At 56.4% G+C, this 23,260-nt stretch overlaps 1 protein-coding gene across 17 annotated transcripts in view; it reads left to right on the top strand.

Moving 5' to 3' along the window:
• The window catches only part of LOC144324354 (uncharacterized), a 91,892-nt gene extending 68,849 nt beyond the window's left edge, over positions 1–23,043 (top strand). For 10 of the 17 annotated variants that reach the window (XR_013389911.1, XR_013389910.1, XR_013389909.1 and 7 more), the window contains one exon: positions 5–1,686. The gene's annotated coding sequence lies outside the window, so the exon portion shown is untranslated. Of the gene's footprint in view, positions 1–4; positions 4,155–4,282; positions 4,443–12,491; positions 12,744–22,177; positions 22,314–22,752 lie in introns of those variants that run through there. The other 7 variants (XR_013389898.1, XR_013389902.1, XR_013389901.1 and 4 more) reach the window with 7 other exon arrangements.
• The last annotated feature ends 217 nt before the right edge of the window (positions 23,044–23,260 follow it).

Below are 23,260 nucleotides of genomic sequence, written 5' to 3'. Positions count from 1 at the left end.
AGAGAGAGAGAGAGGCGAGACACAGGAGGAGGGAGAAGCAGGCTCCATGCAGGGAGCCCGACACAGGACTCGATCCTGGGACTCCAGGATCACGCCCTGGGCCAAAGGCAGGTGCCAAACTGCTGAGCCACCCAGGGATCCCCTATAACAAATATTTTATCCTAGATTGTCATTTGCCATTTAGGTTTGTTTGCTATTTAAGCATTCACAAAGGTAAAATGTGCACGCAATCAAGGTGGTCTTTATAGGCTTTCTAAACCACTGGGCCAGTGTGGCAGTGACGAGGAACCGAGAGACCCATGGGCGGTCCTCGAGCTGGTAACGGTGGCGGGAGGAGGCCTCCAGTCAGGGCCAGGCCGGAGAGGATCAAGCCGGCAGATTGATGCAGGATGGAGAGGTGGCCAAGAAGTGGTAAGCTTCCAGGTGAGGAAGGAGGAAGGCATGGGAGGAGCTGGGTGGCTCAGGGGTACTGACCTGGGCGGCAGACGGAGCAGGTGGAGAGAGCCAGAATCTGGAATACGTGAGAGCTGGGGTGGGGGACGGGCAGGGACGGTCACAGTTCTCCGTGGGGTTGCTGATGGAGGTTCCTGGGGCCGAAGACTCCTTGGTATTTGGATCTCTAGGCTAAGCATGTCTCTGCCTTTGTGTCAGGCTTACAAGGGTTTTGTTTTGTTATGTTCCACTTACTCTACGCAGAATCCACTCCTGGGCCATACGTTTCCGTTTCTTCGGTTTCTTCTGGAATATCTTTTTCTTCTGTGCAGCCTGGTGTAGGAGCAATCAGCTCCTTTTCAGTAAGGATCGTCTCGACGTGGCAGGGAGAGCTCGTGATTGAGTTAATCTGACCATGAGCCCTGTGAGTTCTACGCCGCATCCTGGGGCCTTTGTTCACCTGGATGTGCTCAGTGACCAGAGGATCTACACGTAAACCCTTAAGTTCTGCATTACGATCCGCATTTTTAAGCACGTGCAGTAAAAATTCACCACTCTTCTTGGGCCACCGACCCTGTGCCCAGCCCGCTGCTTGGCCTGGGCCCACCTCCCAACTCAACACTGTAGCGACGGAACGGCGCACACAGCTGCTGCAAAGTGACATCTTCCAGATACTTGGTGGCGTTTCAGATATGCGTGTCCTTGATGGCCCGGGCAGCTTCACGCGTGTTCTTAAAGTGGACGTGAAGATTTGAACCTATTTATTTCTTGATTTTGTAGGGTTTTCTGGGTCAAGTGAATAGTGAACCATTTTCAGAGGTTTTCACCTTAGGCCGCTTAGGGGAAGAGCTAGAAAGGTTTTCTCTGCTGCTAAATTATATATTTATACAAATTCTCAATACTTAAATGGTTGGTTTATTTATTTATTTATTTATTTATTTATTTATTTAAAAATGGTTTATTTTTTTAATGTTTTTATTTATTTATTCATGAGAGACACACATAGAGAGAGAGAGGCAGAGACACAGGCAGAGGGAGAAGCAGGCTCCATGCGGGGAGCCCGACGTGGGACTCGATCCTGGGACTCCAGAATCACTCCCGGGGCCAAAGGCAGCACTAAACTGCTGAGCCACCCAGGGACACCAAATGGTTTCTTTTTTTAAAGAAATTTACATTTAATTCTTAATCTAGGTGGAATTTGTCATATTTTGGTGAATTGTAAGAGTTAAGGATTAAATTCTTTTTTCCTACTAACTAATGACTAAGATATCCGTCCTTAGCCTCAAGGTCTGACATGCTGACTCCGTCTTGCAGGACTTTTCCCCGTATGCCTGGGTCTGCTCTGGGTGTGCTCTAGGCCTCTCTGGTCTTTTCTAGGGAATTGTCTGTTGTACACCAGTTCCTTCTGTTTTGATCACATTTTCTCCAAATGTATCTTAATGGGCGCTAGTGTGAGGTATATGTCGTCGGACTCTTTCTCCGAGTTTTCTTTGGTCTTTTAAGGTCGACTTCAAAATCAAGGTGCCACGTCCTCTCCCTTGGACTGCATAGTGGAGCTGGAAACATGGGAGATCCCAGTGGAGTCCTTTGCATTCATAAGCACCAAACATACCGGGACCCAGACTTCATGGGGCTGGACTTTCTTCTTGGTGTAGAAATCACATGGCCTCTTCAAGGAAGAAGCCCCTCACTACCGCGGACCTCCACGTGGGCCATTCCACAGTCTCTGACCCAAAGACAGTCCTGTGGACCCTCAGAGCTCCTGTGTCTCTAGAATGCGTAGCCCTATGCTCCCCACTGTCGCCCAGCCCGCCCGCGCCGGCGTTTTCCTGTCCATCTTGCAGGCAACCCTGCCTCCAGGCCGTGCCCTCTCCAAGCCTGGTCTCCTCTAAGGATTTCCCTGTGGATGAGCCCTGGGGATCTTCTCCTAATCTGTTTTTTAATGTGTTATTCCAGAAAGAATTCTTCATAATCTCCAACACTGTGATCGCTTCTTTCTAGCTTCTTCTGTGCATGCATGTTTTTACCTATTTCACATTTGCTTGGTTCTTTCTTTTCTTTTTTCTTCTTTCTTTTTATTTCCTAAGTGACTTTTTTCAGGATTTTTTTTTTTTTTTTTTTTTTTTTTTTACTGAGGAGTAATGAACATACAGTGAAGTCAGAAGTCCTAAGCATCCTTCTTAGGGAATTTTTATAATGTGTCTACTCTATTGCCACCCTCCTGATCAAGATATTTCTTATGGTGTTAAGAAGCTGCGGTGGGAGATTGGATAGAGAGGGAAATCATGAGTGTGTAAGTTCGTATCTTTTTTTTTTTTTAAGATTTATTTATTTTAGAGAGAGAGCGTGCGTGCTTGTGAATGAGGAGGGGGCAGGGGCAGAGGGAGAGAGAGTCTCAAGCAGACTCCTGGCTCAGCATGTGGAACCCAGCACCCGGCTCCATTGCTCGAGCCTGAGATCATGACTTGCGTCGAAATCAAGAGTCAGATGTTTCACTGACTGAACCACGCAGGTGCCCCTTCCAGCTTTTTCTGGAATGGTCTTTGGAGGGTGTTCAGGAGGGAGCAGTGGTGTAGAGAGCAGAGTGGCAAGGAGTGGCGGGTCGTGTTCTGGTCCTCCCGTCACTAGCCGTGGGACTTCTGCGCCTCAGTTTCAACAACTGTAAAATGGGAGTAGATGATAGCTCCTACCTCACAAGGTTGTCATGAAGATTACATGAGGCAGGACATGTGAGCGCACAAAAAAATGTTAATTGTTGTTTTTGTTGTTATTAATAAGAAGGAGGAGGAGGAGGGGGAGGAGGCAGTGGTTCTTAATGAAGGACACGCATCACAGCCACCTGGGGCACTTTTGCAAAATACACGTGCTCCACCTGGCCAGACCTACTGAGTCAGAGTCTCGATTTTAAATGCCTCTCCAAGTGACCTGTTGCTCATCTGTGGTTAAGAACCACTGGGCTGGGGGTGGTCGTGACTGGAAGCAGGAAGACCGGTGGCCGGGCCCTGTGAAGGTGAGGGCTGGAGAGGGTCCGAGCTGGGCAGAGTCGTGGCAGAGTGGAGAGGTGGCCCGGACGTGGCGACCTTGGGTGGGGAGCAAGGAAGGAGGGGGAGGAGTCTGGGGTGACTCACGGGTGCTGACCTGGATGATGGAGTGAGCAAGTGGAGGATGAGCCAGAAACCAGAACACAGGAGGGGGCCAGGGGGCCGCGGACGGCTCGGGTTCTCCTGGGCCTGCTGCGGGAGGCTCCTGGTAGCGATGACCAGTTAGCACTGGAGCCCCTAGGCCCGCGCGGGTGCTGTTTCTCGGGGAGTCATTGGCGTGAAGGAGCTGGAGGCCTGGACCTAGTGGTAAAGCAAGTGCAGGGAGCGGAGGAGGGCCAAGGACGGGCGTCCCCCCGGGAAGGCCTGCGCCCACTCTTCCTGCTCCCTTCTTACAAGGGGAGAAGCGCTTACTCCTGGGGTCGAGCCCCCTTGCTGACGGCTGCTGGGAACGGACTCACTTGAAGATGAGTAATGACTGTGGGTCACTTCCTCCCAGTTCTCAAGGTTTTCCACATCCCCCAATAGAGGAGCTTATCCTCATTCTCTGGACCCCCAGGCAGCTCGCGTGGCCAGGGCCGCGTCTTATTGTCTGACGTCCCTCCGTCCTATGCGCGGCCTCCCGTCGATGGCTTCTTAGACTCTGGCTTTCTTCATTCTGTTCATATCGCCCGTTGCCCTTTGGTAAGAATTTAAGTCATTCCGCTACGTCTCCAGAGACACTTAGACCTGCAGGTTTAACAGACGTAACAGAAGCTGTTGGATTCCTGGGGGGAGGCGCCTAGAATGAGCGGAGCATTTGCTCGTTCTAGAATGTGTCTGTCCAGGGCAGCCCGGGGGGCTCAGCGGTTCAGCACCTGCCTTCGGCCCAGGGGGTCATCCTGGAGACCCAGGATCGAGTCCCGCATCGGGCTCCCTGCAGGGAGCCTGCTTTTCCCCCTGCCTGTGTCTCTGCCTCTCTCTGGGTCTCTCGTGAATAAATAAATAAAATCTTAAAAAAAAACCCAGAATGTGTCTGTCCAGTAGACGCTGCTGCTTTGGTGGGAACGTTCTGCGCCGCACCGTAGGCGGGCCACCAGCCACATGTGGCTGTCGGGGGGCCAGGATGTGGCTACTATAACTGAGGAACTGAATTTTTCATTTTAATAGTTAACTGAAAGTTAAATTTAAATTGGCAAAAGAAAAGCAGGCACTATCCCTGAGAGAGGGGGGCACCAGGCCTGACCCCCCACTCCCACCCAGGGTCACAGGTAACTTTGCAAGGGGGTGCTTGGAGGCAGACCAGCTTTCCTCCCCCGCAGCTCTAACCTCAGCCCCTAGCCTGCCCCCAGGAAGGCGGCGTCTGCAGCTCCGGCCCACAGGTCCCCCGCCTCGTCCCCCCCGCCCGTTGCCCACGTTGCCCACGCCTCTCCTTCCAGCCTTGCTGCGCCCTCCCTGCCCCTGCTCGTGCCGCAGCCCGCCCCGCTCCGTCCAAGGAGGCTTCCCGACCGACCAACCGACCTTGCCTTCCAGGTGCCGCCACCTGAGGACCTTGAAGAGTCCTGTGGACCTCTCATCAGAGGTGGGCGGTAGCAGAGACGGGTCCCGGGGAGATGAGCCGCAGGATGCGTGCGTGCTCTTCGGTTACTGCGTCCCAAACTTCCTTGACCACCGCTCCCTGTGAGAAATCTATCTCCTGTCCCAACCGCCCCACACACCGACACACAGATAAGTGAAACCGAAGCAAAAGTTTTATAAAGATAACCCCCTCGTTGTGTGCGATGCACTTGGATATCTTCTGTTCTATTTACTTTTTAAAGAAAATTGCTGGCCGTGACCCACTAAACTGATTTCGTAACCCAGTAGTGGGTCACAACCCACGGGGCGAAAAATGCAGAGTGAGATCATTGCTCGGAAGAGCTCCAAACACAGGCCAGGTGGCCCTGTCCTGACACCAGCCTCTGGGTTCCTCGGAGAGCTGGCACGTGACGGTGCCAGCGGGCGTGTGCCCTGGTGCTGGTCCGCCTGCTGGTGCCCTGCCCTCCCCGTGGGGTCTCCCTTCACCGTCCCGGGTGGTCACGCCATATAGCGGCCACGGTCACAGGTGCCGCCCCAGTGCTGGGGCAGGAGGTTGAGGCCTGTAAGGTATCGCAGGGCTGTGCCCTCATCCCTCTTGATGAAGCTCCTCGGGAGGCAAGGCCCCGGGCCTCGAGGGGCTCAGCAGCGCCGCTCCCCCGGCAGGGCCGGACTAGCACACGGAGAAGAGCAAAGCGCGGAGTTCTGCGTCAGCATCACAGTAATAGAAACTTCCTACCAGCCAAAGGGTGGGTGATAAATATCTGGAAGGAACCTTCTGGTGGGACTGAGTCTTGAAGCCTCATCTCTCTTTGGACTTTATTTTATTTTTAAAGAATTTTTTATTTTTTATTCATGAGAGACACAGACAGAGGCAGAGAGAAAAGTAGGCTCCATGCAGGGAGCCCGACGTGGGACTCGATCCTGGGACTCCAGGATTACGCCCGGGGCCAAAGGCAGACGCTCAACCCAGCCACCCAGGCATCCCTCTCTTTGGACTTTAGCCCTAAACTGGGAGTTATTGGAAGTAGGATCTGTAGAAATAGCTCCATCAAAATCCTTGCATCTAAGCCAGGTGCTTTAGCCTTCTGAGGGCCTCCCGTCTGTTGCCCCTTACTTAGCGCACTGCTCTAATAAGAGTGGCTGTCTGACTTCTCAGCCACTTCAGATGAGAGGAAACAGCCTGGAAGGCTGGAAGGTGGGGCTGATAGGTAGTTTTTATTTATTTTACTTATTTTATTTTATTTTATTTTATTTTATTTTATTTTATTTTATTTTATTATTTTTGGTAGGTAGTTTTTAGACTCAGACACGTAGATGCCAAGAAAGTGAAGGCCGTGGGGAAGGCCAGGGGGACAATCAGGAAACATGATCACATTATTGTCTTGTTCCGCAGGGAATGCTCATAATGAGGACCACGTCAGTGTTTGTTTTTTAAAGATTTATTTATTTATTTATTTATTTATTTATTTAATTTATTTATGAGAGTGTGCTCATGAACAAGGCAGAGGGAGCAGGTGCAGCACACTCCCCACTCCCCACTGGGAGCCTGATGCTGGGCCCTGAGATTATGATCTGAACCGAAGTCAGATGCTTAACCGACTGAGCCACCCCGGGTGTCCGGGGAAAGGGTAGTTTTTAAGGCAACAGGGAACTGTGGGCCACATTTTTTTAATTTTTAATTTTATTTTATTTGCTTTTTTTCACATTTTTTTAAAAAAATGATTTTGTTTATTTATTTGAGAGAGAGGAGGAGAGCGTGCACAAGCTGAGGGGGAGAGGGAGAGAGAGAAGACTTCCCATGAGCGGGGAGCCCGACCGGCTGGATCCCAGGACTCTGGGATCATGACTTGAGCTGAAGGCAGATGCTTGACTGACTGAGCCCCCCAGGAGCCCTACGTGGGCCACATTTTAGCAAGATTTCCCCCTAAAGTAATTAAAATACTGTTTTGGCAATGGAAGCTTCACTTTGTTTTTATTTTTATTTTTTGGAAGCTTCACATTTTAGGAAAGGTATTTTATTGGAACCTCAGTGATTCTGGATGCATCTGATGCTGTTGAGCTGATCCTGATCAGGGCTAGCCGTACTCTCCCTGGTTTGGGGCACGCTCTCGTCTCAGGTTCACAGGGCAGCCCTCCCCACCGCAGCCCTCGGCTGCCTCATAGCCTACAGTCCCTCCGTTTCTGTTGGATTCCATTGTTCATCAAAGTGAATTTGTGCATGAATACTTTCCCGCCTGAGAGCTGGCTGATGGCTCCCTGATGCCCCGGAGATAGATGTGGAGCGGAGACTCTGAGACGGGCACTCCCTGGGGATGGCAGGCCTGGGCGGGGTGACCTAAATGACCAGAGGGCAGGACAAAACTGCTGGCATTTGGGCAGGTGTGTGTTTTTTAGGGAGTAGCAGAGGTGGGTGGAGGACAGACTGCACCCTCTTCACTGCGGTGCCTGAAGATGGCCCACTCCCTGGGGCAGGGCCAGGTACCTGTTGCTTTGGTAGCCTGTCCCCTCGAGGCTTCCCGGCCTCCCTGTCCCCAGATCTGCCTCTGCGAGTCACCCCGAACGACTGCAGGGGTGCTCCAATCAGTGAGGGAAGGGCAGCGCCGAGTGTTTCTGAGATGAAGGTCATTTATGGATCTGAGAAGGGAACACTGGGTAGAGGGCAGTGGGTGGGAGACGTGTCACACCACCAGGACGTTTGTGTGTTGACAATAGATGATTATGCTGTGTGCGTGCGTAAGACATTACACAGCCTCTTGTCGATGTTTGCAAATGCGGTTTGATTACAAAACGATGCAACGTTTCTTCTGTTGGGGGAGAATAACAATAATAAACTAAAATAACACTGTCAAAAGTCTTTGAAAAGATTTCAGAGGTTTGCAGAGCCACGCACTGTTGCATCCCGGGCTAGCGGTAGAGTGAGGCTTGGTCCACTGGTGGTTTTAAGAAACTGCATAATAAAATTTTCTATTTTTTCCTAGTAGGAATATCATGTGAGGGGTAGAGAAAGACCAGCCAATTTTAACTAGTAGAAATTTGATTCTTTTTTTTTAAGATTTTATTTATTTATTCATGAGAGACACAGAGAGAGATAGAGAGAGAGAGAGGCAGAGACCCAGGCAGAGGGAGGAGCAGGCTCCACGCAGGGAGCCCGACGCGGGACTCGATCCCGGGACCCCGGGGTCACCCTGGGCCCAAGGCATGTTGGGCCTTAGATGTTCGATGAAGCTCCTGGCTCTTCTCCGCATGCGACACCTCGCGTGTGATACAGCAGGGTCCTCGTGCCGGGGCCGAAGTCCAGGTGGCGGGGCTTGGGGGGAAGGCCGCCCGCGGGCTGCGTGTGCCCCTTGCGCTCTGTGAGCCGGGGTGGACGCGGCCCGACGGGCCCCGGCGGGTGAGGCTGTGGCAGCGCCAGGAAGGGGGCAAGGCAAGGTGCCGCCAGCCCCCTTGGGAGTGGGCCTCAGTGGGGGGGTCGCAGGGGGGCGGGTGTTAAAGGATCTCCGTCAACCCCGGCCCGCGGCAAAGTCCCCCCGTGTCCCCGAGGTCACCGCCGCGCAGGGGCGTCGAGGTCAGCGCAGCCCAGGCCTCAGGGGAGGCTGGTGGGGGCGGCGCAGAGGCCTCGCTCCTCCACAGCAGCCCCGGAACCGTGACTCGCTCCCCAGGCATCCCTGGGCCTGTGGGGTTGCGGTGCCTGTCGGGCCGGGCTGTCCCTGGCCGTGTCCTGGGGGCGCTGGGGCGGCCAGGCCGGCTGAGCAGGTCCAGGCCCGCGGGCGGCACACGACGTCCCCTGCGTGCTCCTGGGCGGCTGGCCCTGTGCTGGGCGTCCTTGGTGGCGTGGTGACACATCACATCCTGGGAGACGGGTGGTGTTGGCTCGGCCGCATTTTATGGCTAAGTAAACAGGCCGGGACACTGTCTGCTAAAGGGCGCACGCGGGGCCTGGGGCCAAGGATCCCAAGGCCAACGGGGGCGGGTGGGGGCGTCTCCATGTCCCGCCCGGTCCAGCAGCTGCCCACGGGGGACATGGGGCGGGCGCCCCAGCAGCTGCCCGCTGAGCGGAGGAGGGGGCACAGGGGCTCTGGGGCGCCCCTTCCTGCCCGTCTGCCCCCCGGCTCCTGCCTGCTCGTGGGCTCGGGACCTCCGGCGGGTGCTCCCCCTTCATGAGCAGAGCTCCCAGCCTTTAGGGAAGGAAGGCAGTGGGTTAGAGACGTGTTTTACGGCAGCAGTGCCTTCTTCCTCCCCTAAAACCTTTTTCTTTTTCAGAACACTTTTAGGTTTACAGCAAATTAGGAAGATGGAACAGGGATCCCTGTGTACGCCCGCCACCCACGTGGGCGCCGCCCCCATCGCCCTCGCCCCCAGGCCGTGCGTTCGGGACACCCCATGAATCGTGGGGCCGCTCTTTTATCCCAGCAGTTTCCCGTGGTCTTAAAATTGAGCACAGATACGAGGGCGAGCTGTGCGTGCCGTCCTGGCCCCCCCTTACCGCCCACACGTAGCGGGGCTCCTGCTCTCGGGTGGGGAGCAATAGCGCTCCCCTAGGAACAGCCATTCGCCCAGGCTGTGCCTCCACAACGTAAGCTCCAGGGACCGGGCTTCGCAGAAACTGCAGTAAAATAGGATGTTGTGCTGAGGCACCGCTGGGGCGAGCGGGCGCGGCCTTGGGGACCTGCTGCGTCCACAGCCTCGGGGCCTGCTGCGTCCTCGGGGCCTGCTGTGTACACGGGGCCTGTTGCGTCCACGGCCTCGGGGCCTGCTGCATCCTCGGGGCCTGGTGTGTCCTCGGGGCCTGCTGCGCCCATGGCCTTGGGGACCTGCTGCGTCCACGGCCTCGGGGCCTGTTGAGTCCTCGGGGCCTGCTGTGCCCATGGCCTCGGGGACCTGCTGCATCCATGGCCTCGGGGCCTGCTGCGTCCTCGGGGCCTGCTGCATCCATGGCCTTGGGGCCTGCTGCGTCCTCAGGGCCTGCTGCGTCCACGGCCTTCGGGCCTGCTGTGTCCTCAGGGCCTGCTGCGTCCTCGGGGCCTGCTGCGTCCTTGGGGCCTGCTGCATCCACGGCTTTAGGGCCTGCTGCGTCCTCGGGGCCTGCTGCGCCCACGGCCGGAGGTGGCTACACGGCAGTGCTGCTGCCCATCGCTACCCGCCCGCCACCGTGCCCGCGGCCCAAGTGCAAGAGCGGGAAGGACCCGCTCCGTTCCCTGCATCGGGCCTCCCTTTCCTCACCGTGGCCTGCGGCGCCTGGAGCAGCAGGGGAGCATCCCCCCCCGCCCCCCCCAGGGCTCCCCGAGCCGCCTCCTCCTCGCGGCCTCTGGCCGGGTTCGCGGCCCACAGTGCACAGCGCACAGCCTCAGGCCGTGGAGCACCTTCACTCGCCTCGTCCTACTTTTACTTCTTCAGCAGTGACTCTTCCCTCCACTGTCCCCTTGGCCCAGTCGCGCAGGAAGCGTGTCCCTGGGAGGCCACCCGGGGCCTCGGGCGCCCAGTAGGATGAGGGCTCCAAAGAGACGCCCGGGAACCCCGGGCACCAAGGGCGCCAAGCGTGCCCCCGTGCGGCCCCCGGGCCAGGGGACGGGCCAACCTGCCGCCGTGCCAGGCCTTCCCGCGTCCCCCTGCCGTGTGTCATCCTCGCGGGGGGTCTGGAGGGGCCCTAGGCCTGCGGTCCCCCTGCTGGGGGGTGACAGCCGGGGCCGACCCCTCGGGCCGCACAGGGGCACGGGTGCACCCAGCCCCCCCACGTTGGCCGCGAGCCTGCCCGTCCCTGCGCCCGGTCACAGCGGCCCTGTCGCCCGTGTCTCAGCCCGCCCGCCGGATCAGTTCCCACAGAGCTGCTGAACTCGAAGTCTCAGGAAACGTGTATCTTCTAGACGCCGGCAGGGTGCGGGGCAGCTTGGGGCGAGCCCCCCCCCGAGGGGCCGCGGGGGCCTGGCTCTGGGGCCTGGGGCGGGGGCGGCTGGGGACGACCCGATCAGGGGGAGAGTCACAGCCGCCGCCTCGGGACTCGGGCCACGCTGTGTGGACGGCCACGGGGCCCGCACGGCCGGGGGGGGGGGCACGGACAGCAGCAGCTGAGCGCCACGCAAAAGGAAGGAAAACGCTTTTGTGAAAGAAGATTGTGAGGGGCAGTGAAACGGAGCATGTGGCAAGGGAATTTTCCTTTCTCTCTTTTTTTTTTTTTTGTTTTTTTGAGATATCATAATTCACAAACCACAAAATTCGCCCTTTAAAATGTACAGTTTGGGGCACCCGGGGGCTCAGTCGGTGACTCGTCTGCCTGAGGCTCAGGTCACGACCCCCACCTGCGCTCCTTCCCTCAAGTTAGGGGATCTTCAGAATGACCTGGTGGCGGTGGTTCCGATGGTTCCTGCGCGGTGGCTGTTACGAACCATATTGCTACCGACACGCACGTGCAGGTGCTAGTGTGGACGTCAGCCCTCGGCGGCCTCGAGTGTTTACCGGGAGCGGGATTCCCGGGTCATATAGTGATTCTGTGTTTAACTTTTTGAGGAGCTGCCGTGAATTGGGGATTTTGATACCTTTTTTGTTTTTGTTTTTGTTTTTTTGGTTTTTTTTTGATACCTTTTTTTCCCGATTATAAACATGTTCTTTGTAGGAAATTTATGACATATGCATATGTACTCAGAAGAAAGTAAGATTCGCTATATGACCCGGCAATAACTACCTTTAATATATCATCTATTTTTTTTAAAAGATTTTATGTATTTATTCATGAGACACAGAGAGAGGCCGAGGGAGAAGCAGGCTCCATGCAGGGAGCCCGACGCGGGACTCGATCCCGAGACCCCAGGATCATACCCTGGGCAGAAGACAGACGCTCCACCACGGAGCCACCCAGCCATCCCACTTTTTTAAAAGATTTTATTTATCAGTGTATTTCGTATCTTCTTTATGTACATGACTTGAAAATGTATTGAATTCAAAAATATGTAGTTTTGTGTCTTAATTCTTTCACTTTACCTTCTACTGTAAGCATTTTCCATGTCAGTAAATATAATATTGTTTCTGACCACGTTCTATCATCACTTGATGCATTATTTGATTAACCCGCTATTCTAGGACATGTAAATAATTTCCACATTTTTGTGATTATCACGGGTGGTGCAGTATCTTTGTATGTAAATGTCCATCTGTATCTCAGATACATTTTTTTAAAAATATGTTAGGCTTTTTAAAAAAATGTGCTAGGTGTTGTGTGTGTGTGTGTTTTAAAGGTTTTATTCATCCATTCATGAGAGACACAGAGAGAGAGAGGCAGAGACACAGGCAGAGGGAGGAGCAGGCCCCCCGCAGGGAGCCTGATGTGGGATTCGATCCCGGGACCCCGGGGTCACGCTGGGCCAAAGGCAGGCGCTAAATTGCTGAGCCACCCAGGGATCCCGGGGTTGTGTTTTTGTTTTGTTTTGTTTTTTTAAATTTTTTTGGTTTGTGTTTTTTAAATATTTTTTCTAGGTAAGCTCTATGCCCATCATGAGGCTTGAACTCGTGACCCTGAGATGAAGAATTGCGTGCCTGGGACACCTGCGTGGCTCAGTCAGCGGAACGTCTGAATCTTGGTTTCGGCTCAGGTCATAATCTTAGGGTGGTTGGTTCAACCTCATGTCAGGCCCCAAGCTCAGCTGGGAGCTGGGAGCTGAGATTCTCCCTCTGCCCCACCCCTGCTTGCACTCTGTCTCTCTAAAATAAATAAATAAATCTTAAAAAAAAAAAAAAAAAAGAAAAGAAAAAAAAAACAGAGTTGCATGCTGTACTGATTGAGCCGGCCAGGAGCCCCGTACATCTCTGATAAGTTTTGAGATAAAATCTTAGAAATGAGGTCTTTGGGTAAAAGAACATTTAAAAAATAAACCTTTCGTTTTGAAATGATTTTAGATTTACAAAAAAGTCGCAAAATAGTACAGTTCCCATATCCCCTTCACACAGCTCCCTCTAATACTATCTCACCTAAATGAGTATATTCATCAAACCCAAGACATTAACGTTGTTACGTTACTATTAACTAAGCTCCAGACTTACTTGGTTTTTGTTAGTTTTCTTATTAATGTCCTTTATCCATTCTGGGATCCAGTCAAAGATAGCATGTTGTTAAGCATGTGAATATTTTTAAGGCTTTTGGGGTGTGTGTGTTTGTGTGTGTGTGTGTGTAGGAAAGTTGTGTTAATTTATATTCCCATCAATAGTATAAGGGAAAGACTTTGTCAATCTAATAGGTATTACAGCAACAGCTACAACATCAATTTAGTGGGCATTTATGTTTCCTTTAAGTATATGGATATTTTATTAGATAATACATGCAGGACACTTTAAAAAATTCTTAAATTTATTTATTCCTGAGAGACCCAGAGAGAGAGGCAGAGACCCAGGCAGAGGGAGGAGCAGGCTCCCTGTGGGGAGCCCGATGAGGGACTCGATCCCGGGACCCGGGGTCTTGCCGTGGGCCGCAGGCAGGTGCCCAACCCCAGAGCCCCCCAGGCACCCTGCAGGAGTGTTAAAACCACCTCATCAGTGAGAACATTTATTTTTTTATTTTATTTTATTATTTTTTTAAAATTTTTATTTATTTATGATAGTCACACAGAGAGAGAGAGAGAGAGAGAGAGGCAGAGACACAGGCAGAGGGAGAAGCAGGCTCCATGCAGGGAGCCCGACGTGGGATTCGATCCCGGGTCTCCAGGATCACGCCCTGGGCCAAAGGCAGGCGCCAAACCTCTGCGCCACCCAGGGATCCCCCAGTGAGAACATTTAAATGGAGCGATGCCAGCTACAGAAATAAACATATAGTTTTGGAAACAATACATCCCTCTTTTTAAACATGGTTCTTTCTAGATTTTTTTTTTTTTTTAATTAAAAAACTTAAGGGATCCCTGGGTGGCGCAGCGGTTTAGCGCCTGCCTTCGGCCCAGGGCGCGATCCTAGAGACCCGGGATCGAATCCCACGTCAGGCTCCTGGTGCATGGAGCCTGCTTCTCCCTCTGCCTGTGTCTCTGCCTCTCTCTCTCTCTCTCTCTGTGTGACTATCATAAATAAATGAAAATTAAAAAAAAATTTAAAAAAACTTTTAAGCGTCGGTTCCAGAGTAGTCGGCCGCCGTTGGGCTCAGTCCGGGGGCAGCAGTCGTGCCCCTGGCCCGCCCCGGCACCCCACCGCCGCCCGCCCGCCCCGCGCCGAGGCCCCTCTGGTGGTCAGGTCCTTCTCCGGGTTTCGGTTTGTCTCCTTTTTCCTTTGTTCATTCGTTTTGTTTCTTAAATTCCACGTGTGAGTGACATCGTGGGCTGCCTGCCTGTCCCTGACTTCCCCGTGCATCACGCCCGGTGGCTCCCTCCACGTGGGCCCCAGGATGGCCTCTTCCCAGGGCCGCGTGGCCCGTGTCTCGGGACACCTGCACGGCCGCCCCGCCTGCCGGTCGCAAATAATGCTGCTGAGAAACGGGGGGCCATGCACCCCTGGGATCAGGGCTTCTGTAGTTTCGAAGTAAATACCCGATAGTGCGATTCCCGGGCCGTAGGGTCTTCGCCCTGCTTTTCCCTTTTCGAGGAGGCCTCACGCTTCTGCACAGGGGTCGCCCGGGTCCCAGGAGGTCGCCTCGGTCCCTCCTCCTCTGCACCCTCACCCACAGCCCCTACTTCGCGAGCTCTCGCAGCCATTCGGCAGCTGTGACGCGGTGGCTCAGGGTCGCTTGGATGGTTTCCCACGCCAGCGCTGCCGAGCCCCGTGCACGTGCCTGTCGCCGGCCCGATGTCTTCTTTGGAGAAATGTCCCTTCGTGTCTTGTGCCCGTTTTTTAAGTCCGTGAGCGCTTCTGGGTCGCTAGCAGGTTTGTAGATTTTTCCCATCCGTCTGGGAACCACTTATACGTTTTGGTTTTGACTTCCCGGTCATGATCGGGGCTCTTGTCAACACCTAAGCCTTCACGGCCCACTCAAGCGGACACACAGCCGGTGTCAGAAACCGCCATCAGTGCATCCTGCAGAGTCACCAGGCGCTGTCACCCGGGAAGGGGAGGCCCGCCAGATGTTTCCTGCAGAGGCCTTCCCAGGCCTGCGGAACCTGGGCGATAGTGCGGTGTGTGCTCTGGGGGAGCCTGCCCCGCTGGTGACCCAGAGGCCGGCCGCGGGCGCAGTGGTGCAGGTGGCAGTGACGTGCCGCAGAGGGCCTGGCCCGGGCGTCGGAGAGCGCAGGCTTCATCCTGCCCTCCTACTCCCCAGCTGAGCCTGAGCGCGTCTGCTCCATTTTCTGGGCTTTCTTTCTTTCATGTGGTTAATGGCAGGACTCGGGGGCTGAATGGACTGTTGCCAAGCACTCTGTAGAGCGCTGTGCACACGGGTGGTGTGGTCAGGGGACTGAGGGGAGCCTCGGGGGCAGCGTGAACCTCGGTCCACCATCCCGGAGGGCAAGACACGCTCCTGACCTCAACTCTGCTCCCACCCTGACCTCCCACCTTACGTGATGGGAGGGAGCTCTAGTGCTGTCATTGTGGGCCCCTCCTCACAGGGTCACCCCAGGATCTGGGAGGCTCCTGGTGCCGCCACCTTCTCGCTCGTGGACCCGGTACCCTGTGAGGCTCGGACCCCGCGCTCAGGCTCTGCTGGAGGCTCTGTGCCCAGGGCCCCACTCACCGGAAGTGGAGAGCACGGGTCTGGATCCTCCTGCCGCTCTCCAGGGTCCCCCTCCCCCCCCTTTCATTGTCTCCCTCCCAGGGTGGCCTCCAACACCCTCCTCGCTCCTCGGAGTCTGCCAAGAGCTCAGGCCCAGGAAGAAGGAGCGGAGGAGGACGGGCCCTAGGGTGGCCTCTCTGCAGTCCGAGCCTCAAGGAGAGCGGCTCCACGAGCTCCTGGAATGAGAAGGCAAAGGGAAGTGCAGCCTTCTAGACACAGAGTGAGGCATCCCCGGGCGGCTCAGCGGTGAGCACCTGCCTTGGGCTCAGGGCGTGACCCCGGGGTCCTGGGATCGAGTCCTGCACCAGGCTCCTTGAATGGAGCCCGCTTCCCCCTCTGCCTGTGTCTCTGCCTGTGTCTCTGCCTATTTCTTTCCCTCTCCCTATGAATGAATAAATAAAATCTTAAAAAAAAATAAACACAAAGTAACATCTGAGAAAATGATGTGGCCCCAGCAAAGAAACTGGGAGAAGTGTCCTCTTGTCCAAATGCTGTCAGGAACCTGTGGGGTGTCCCCAGGCGTGTCCTTCTCCACCCTGCAGAGAGGCGGGTCCCAGAACCTCGGAAGCATCCCTGGACACTTACCTCCTCGAGCTGGTGCTTCCAGGCAGGGGGCAAGGGTGTCTTTGGACATTTGGATCTCTAATCTCTGTTGATTAGAGACAGGAGGAGCAGAGGCCCTGCGAGCAAGGAGCCCAGGTGGGCTGGAGCCAGGACGCTGGGATGGTGGCCTGAGCCAGAGGCAGGAACCCCGGGCCCCTGGACAGATCGCACCTCTCGAAGGCCGCGAGGTCTCGGGGTTTTCTCGGTCTCCACTGCCCACTTTTAGCCTGTGGGCGCCAAGGAGAGAAGCAGGAGCTCCTCGGTGGGGCGTTGGGGGCCCAGTGGCCGGGCCACGGGGGAGGCTTCTTGCCTGAGCCCCCCGCGGGCAGGGCTGGAGCTGCCTCGGGGTAAGGAGCCCCCGTGTGGGTACCGGCCTGGGGGTGCCCCTGGGGGCGCCCAGCGAGAGGACAGGAGCACAGACGCCCCTCCATGGCCCACTCCGGGGCCTGTGCAGGAGCCCAGCTAGCCGCGGGCCGCCCGGGCGTGGGGAGGAGGCCAGCCCTCCGCAGGTCGGCTCGCCCGGGCCCGGGGCGTGGGGGCAACCCCGCGTCTGAGGGAGGCTGCTGTCACCCCAGAGGGCCCTGGGGGCGCCTGTGCTCATCTCTTCGGGGCGCAGGGAGACTGGGGGGCTTCAGGGGGGCTTTCCCCAGATGGGCTGCGGGGTGGCCGCGGCGCCTTCCCGGGGCGCTTGCCGTCCCGAGCCGATGCGACCCAGTCTCTAATCAATAAATTAAATAGTAAAAGAAAGTGGTTCAATTAAAAAAAGATGCACTGTAGCCACCCGACGTCTGTGATGAGCTGTTGGGGGTGACGCCTTAAGCCAGGTGTGCGGTCACAGCGACTCAAAAATCGCGTCGGACGGGCCGCCTGGTGGCTCAGTGGGTCAAGTCGCTGACTCTTCATCTCAGCGCAGCTCGTGGTCTCAGGCTTGTGAGATCAAGGCCCGCATCGGGCTCCACGCTCAGCGCAGGGTCTGTCTCTCTCCACCTCGCTCCCTGCTCGTTCTCTCTCTCTCTCAAATCTTTTAAAAAAAAATCACGTTGCCTCATTTGTTCTCTTGCACTTCCCAAGCCCTCCTAGGTGGTGCAGGACCAGGCAACGTGGAGGCAGTAGAAGCCCAAGACAGAAGGCCCAGGGCCGTGTTTGCTTTGACAGGGGAGGACAGGGCGGCCCACAGATGCTCGGGAGCTCGCCGAGGGTCACGCAGCTACTTGGGGCACTTGTGGGTTTGGGACCTGAGGCTCCTGCCCTTCAGCCCTGTGCTCTTCGACGGCCGTACACAGTGCACAGTCCGGGTGGTTGCAGGAACGATGGCTCTGGAACAACTAGAGAACTCTCGGGGGCGGGGGGGGGGGGGGGGCGCGGTTCCCCTTGCTGGTGATTTCCCACCCACGGCCTTGCTGCCAGGGTCTTTATGTGGTTTACTTGCACATGCTTGTCTCCGGGTTGTCATTTTCTTTTGAGACACTGGAACTCCCATACTTAGAATGATTTGGTAAAATGGGATTCCTGCATTTTTGCCCAGTTTGCGTGTTGCGGGGGGCATTGGAGCAGCCCCGGCCTTGGGCGGCCTCACATGGGGGCCCGGGTCAGAGCCCTGCACGCGTGCTTGGCATGGGGCCCCAGGACTAAGGACGGGGGAATGAAATGTGCGGAAGCGCTAGGTGGGGCACACGGGGGGGTCATGCCGGCTTCCTGGGGGGGCACCCTGGGCCTGCAGGGACCGGGCTTCTGCGTGGCCGCCCGCCGCTGGGGGCAGTGGGGGCTCTGCCTGCGTCCCCCCTGCCTCCTCCGGGAAGATGCGAGCAGGCCCGGAGCCAGAAGCGAGCCCAGGGGGTCTCGGGGAGCGAGGACCCATGGGGCACAGCCACCGCCACTTACCTGGGGGGCCCGTGAGGCGGCCAGACCCCGTCCTGCTGCCGGGCCACCTCAGGCCACCGCCGGGCCACCGCCGGGCAGCAGCAGGCCGTCCAGCAAGGTGCTGGCGTTTCCGAGGGAGGACAGAGCGGCCCCCTGCGCCCCGAGGTGCGCGTCTGCAGCCCGAGGCCGTCTAGCGCCTGGCCCTGGCCCGGTCCCACCCGCGACAAGCTCCTGGGCCTGGGCCCGCGGGAGCCTTGGGCACGCAGCCCCGCCCGCGGCAGTGGACCTGCTGACCTTGAGCTCGGGGTTGCTCGCCAGTGGCCGTGGGGCCGCACCTCCCGGCGGGGGAGGACACCTGGCCTGGCTTCTGCTGCTGACCGGGCCAGGCTGGGGGCGGAGCCGCTTGGCAAATTCAAGTAGGTCTGCTGCAAACACAGCCTTCCCATCCCATAATTCTGGGTGCTTTCCTGGCTTACCAATTCCCTAAAGAGTGTGTGTGGGGGGGGAGGCCAAGGGAGAGGAACTCGGTGACACTGGAGACACTGGAACTCCCATACTTAAAAGAGAATGATTTGGTAAAATGGGATTCCTGCATTTTTGCCCAGTTTGCATGTTGCGGGGGGCATTGGAGCAGCCCCGGCCTTGGGCGGCCACAGGCCTCCCCCTTTACCAACCCGAGGGACAAGGGACGGCAGGTTGACAAGGACGGGAAGGGGCGCTTGCAGGCTGGGCTCCCGGGGTAAGTGGGGTCCCTCTGGGAGCCTCACTCTCCATCCTGCTTCCCCTCCCTTGTCTTCACCCAGGACACCCCTTTCCTTCCTCACATCTCAGTCCAGGCGTCCTAGCTCCCAAGGAAAACTGCCACCGCAGCTACCCCGGAACGCCCTGTCCCTGTCCATTTAAGCAGGGGGGGCTTCGACCCACAACTCTGAGATTTCAACCTGAGCTGAGATCAAGCCCGAGCCACGCAGGTGCTCCTGGGCCTGCACTTCCACGCTCCCGGTTGCCTTCATCACTATGGAATCCCCATTATCCACTAGCCGGATGGAACCCCCCTCTGGAGCTGGTCTCCAACCTTGACGGTCTTCCCCCTGCCGCCCACCCCCCAAACTGCATCACGCGGAGTGGCCTGCGGTTGTTTTGTACCATCGTCCTGGAGCATCCCCACTTTCTTCCTTAGCCAACCTCTACCCCTCCGACAAAGCTCAGGCCAAGGCTACGGCCCCCAGGAGCCTTAGTGAGGGCACCGCCCCTCTGCTCTTCCCAGCACCCTCCGCGGAGCTCTGTCAGGGGCCGATTGCCCTAGTTCTGTGCCCCCGTTAGAGCTCTCCAAAAGCCCAGCTCCCCTCTGCATCCCCAGGACCTAGCGGAGACTCTGGCACATAGTTTGCAACAAATAAAATGTAGTAACGAAAGAATACATGAGTGAACAAGTGAATGAATTCTGCTGGGACTTGGGGTGCTCACTAGGGAGATAACATCTGAGGCGAGGGCAGAAGAATGACCAAGAATTTACAAAGCAGGAATTTTGATTTCAGGGAAGCCACGAGGAAGGGGGCCAGGAGGGAGCAGAGTCAGGCCGTGGGAGGCCTGGAAGGCAGTGGGGGGTGGGCCTGGGCAGGCCAGGGGTCAAACGTGGGGTTGAGGTGGCCGCGGCCTGCAGCGGGGGGGGGGGGGGGGGAGCTTGGAAAGGAGCAGACTGGAGAGCAACAAAATGAGTATAGTTTTGCTTATAAAACCTGAAAAGTGGGGTATCCCTGGGTGGCTCAGCAGTTTAGCGCTTGCCTTTGGCCCAGGGCGTGATCCTGGAGTCCTGGGATCGAGTCCCATGTAGGGCTCCCTGCATGGAGCCTGCTTCTCCCTCTGCCTGTGTCTCTGCCTCTCTCTGTCTCTGTCTGTCATAAATAAATAAAATCTTAAAAAAAAACAAAACAAAACCCTGAGAAGTGGACACTGGAAGGGGCCATCAGGCGGGAAGAGCTTTCAGAGGCCCCCGTTCAAGGCCGAGCCGGGGGGATGGGGTCAGACCCAGGTGTGCTCAGATGACACCAGCCCCTACGAGCTGCTGCTAAACATTCAGGAGTCAGTAAAGCTGCCCACTACTAAAAAGTCAAATCATATAAAATTATAGTCAAGTAAATTATATTAAAAACAAAGGTATTCAACTCATTACTTCTAAGAATTTCCGAATACCTTATTGTTTATGGCTTTAAGGTCGTTTACATCGGTTACGAGTCTGGAAGTACTATGTGATCCCTTGTTACTGTGCTTCTCTTTCCCATCCCGCGTTCAGCGGCGCCGCCTGGAAATCCGCCGTGGTGGGAGCATTTGCACCTGGAGGTTGTGGAGACCGGCAGACACCGTACGCCCGGGCCTGATCCATGGCTTTGTTGACTGTCTCGAGACTCAGGAAAATTGTGGAGAAGACGTCAATAAGGCGCTTTGAATATATATGTTTCTGTATCCTGTATCCTAGAGCTATTAGGATGTGGATGGCACAGAGAAATCGGGCCAGTGTTCTTCCAGTATGTTCCAGAAGTACCGCCCGAGTCAGTAAAGAAGCTGCCGACACCACTGACAAGCGTAGAGCTGCAACCTGGACCTTAACGGTTTTGCTCTTTCTTATGGGCCGGCGCGGGCAAAAGTGCCAGCCGGGGTTCACGCTGCAACTACGCCCCCTTGTCCCGTATATCACAGGTCATGCTTTAGCAGGCTGCTGAGAGCGGCGGACGCTCTCTGGGAGACTCGGTTTGCCGTCTGCAAGTACCGTGTAGACGACCGTGTCCTTTACTACTACCGGTAAATTGCTGAACGCCCCCTCGTCGGCAGCGTGTGTGATGAACCCGCGTGCGCACCCGGCCTCGACCCCGGGGGCCTGTCGTCCGCACCCACGAGCCTGGCGGAGGCCTGAGCGCAGACCAGATGGGACTCTGGAGAGACTCCCAGAAGGGGGAGGGAGTCACGGGTGGAAAGAGCCCCCACGAGCGGGAAGGCGAGGCTCGGGTGGAGGGAGATTCCGAGGAAGGGTGGGCGGCGGGGCCTCCGCGTGTCCTCGGCCCATGGGGGCGCAGCCGTGTCCAGGGAACTGGAGAGAGGCCTGCGGGTGAGGAGCTGCGGCGGCCAAGGCCTGGTGGCCGAGGGCGGTGGGGGACCGAGCCGGGCCGGGTGAGGCTGGCTCGGGAAGCGGGGGGACAACCCAGCTTTGGAGCTGTGACCACGACGGTGACAAGGTAGGCGGGAGCCACGTTGGGGCCACCAGGCCTGGAGACGGCGGGTGCTCCGGGGGCGCAGGCCCTTGCGGGGCCCCGTCGGGATGCGGCTTGGGTGCCAGGCCCACGTCGAGGCGGAGGCTGCGGGCAGCCCCCCTCCCCTGGGCAAAGCCCCCAGCCGGCGGCCCAGGCTGCGTCTGCCTCCAGCACGCCTTGCCAGCCACTCTACAGTGGCTGCTGGAAACTGATAATAATGGATCGGAGCTTGCATTTTTTTAAAATACCTTTGTTAATTTATTTTCTAATAATTCATTTTATTGTATTTTTAAAAAATAAAGTACATGACAGACCCGAAGCTTACACAATTGGGCCTCCCCCCAGAACACTGGAGAAGCACTGTGGTGGCCCACCCTTCTCGTTTTATTTCATTTATTTATTTTTAAGTAATCGCTGCATCCTCCGAGAGGCTCAGCGCACAGCCCCAAGGTCAAGCCCCAAGGTCAAGCCGCGTGCTCCATGGAGGAGCCCGCGGGCCGCTCTCACCCACCCTCTAACGCGTTCCTCCCCGGCTACTCCCCTTACTGACCCACCGGCTGAGGTTTCAAATGGTTTGTGGGGACCAGTTTGTGGAACTTAATGGGGTGTGTCATTAGCAGCATTAAAAAAAAAGAAGAAGAAGAAGGCAAATGAGTTAGAAGATAATCAGATTTTACTCCACGTAGGAAATGCATTTTTGTTTCAGTTGCTTCTGTGCTTCATATCCCGTGGTGCACACGGGTACTAGAGTGTGATGAAAACGTCCGTCTTTCTAGGCTCACAGCGAGGAAACACGCTTGGGTGCCGCTGGTGTGCGGATAAAGACAGCACGGCCGGGCCTGACCTTCCAAATCTGGAAGAGAGAGCGACGGCGGAGGCAAACCGGCAGAGCTTCCTGGGAAAAGGGCGAAGGTGCGTGGGGGTGGGAGGACATTCGGGTTACGGACGAACAGAGGGAACAAGAGGAGCCAAGTCGGGCCATGATTTTCGTGCCTAGATTGTGTCTCCACCTTTCAGGGGGCCTGGGAGTTTGCAGATAGAAGGGTGGCGGTCCCTGTGACGGGGGCTTGGGGGAGCCCTAAGTCCACCGGGGAAATCAGGGGAGACTTCCCAGAGGCAGCAGAGCCTTCGAGGGAAGATTTGGGGTTCTCTAGGCACACAGGGAAGGCTTATGGGGAGGCACAGGAAAGCCCATCGTGTCTGGGGAACCATGAGCCACTTGGTGTAGACGGAGCATGACTTAGGGAGGAGGCCTTCACCTGCGGCGTGGCCACTTGAGAGTTTATTTTGGGATGAGGAGCCATGGAGGACTTTTGAGCAGAAGGATGACATGAGTGGGCTTCTACCTCAGGACCCTGGCCGTCCCGAGGAGAGTGGGTTCGTGGGGAGGAGACCGGCGGCACCGTCACCGCCATCGATGGGCCCCAAGGTGGGCGGTGGGGGTGCAGGGCCAGGAGACCCCGGAGGAGGAGCCAGCAGGACGTGGCCCCCGCCCGTGATGGGAGTGGCCGCCAACGGAAACTGCCCGGTGGTGGTCCCTTCAGCCCAGAAAAAGAAGACAGGTTGGGATCCCTCGACTCAGCGGTGGAGCGTCTGCCTTCGGCCCAGGGTGTGATCCCAGAGACCCGGGATGGAGTCCCACGTCGGGCTCCCTGCATGGAGCTTGCTTCTCCCTCTGCTGTGTCTCTGCCTCTCTCTCTCTGTGTGTCTCTCATGAATAGATAAATGGAATCTTAAAAAAAAAAAAATGATCCAGAAACTTGGGGCCCAGGAGCCAGTGGGACAGAAAAGACTTGGGAGGAAGAGCAGTGATGCAGATGCTTCAGGAAGTCAGATTGGGTTGTGGCCTTTGGAGGCCA

This window comes from Canis aureus, chromosome 11, assembly GCF_053574225.1.
Source record: "Canis aureus isolate CA01 chromosome 11, VMU_Caureus_v.1.0, whole genome shotgun sequence".
Lineage (NCBI taxonomy): Eukaryota > Metazoa > Chordata > Mammalia > Carnivora > Canidae > Canis > Canis aureus.
This window is presented reverse-complemented; position numbering and strand designations above follow the sequence as displayed.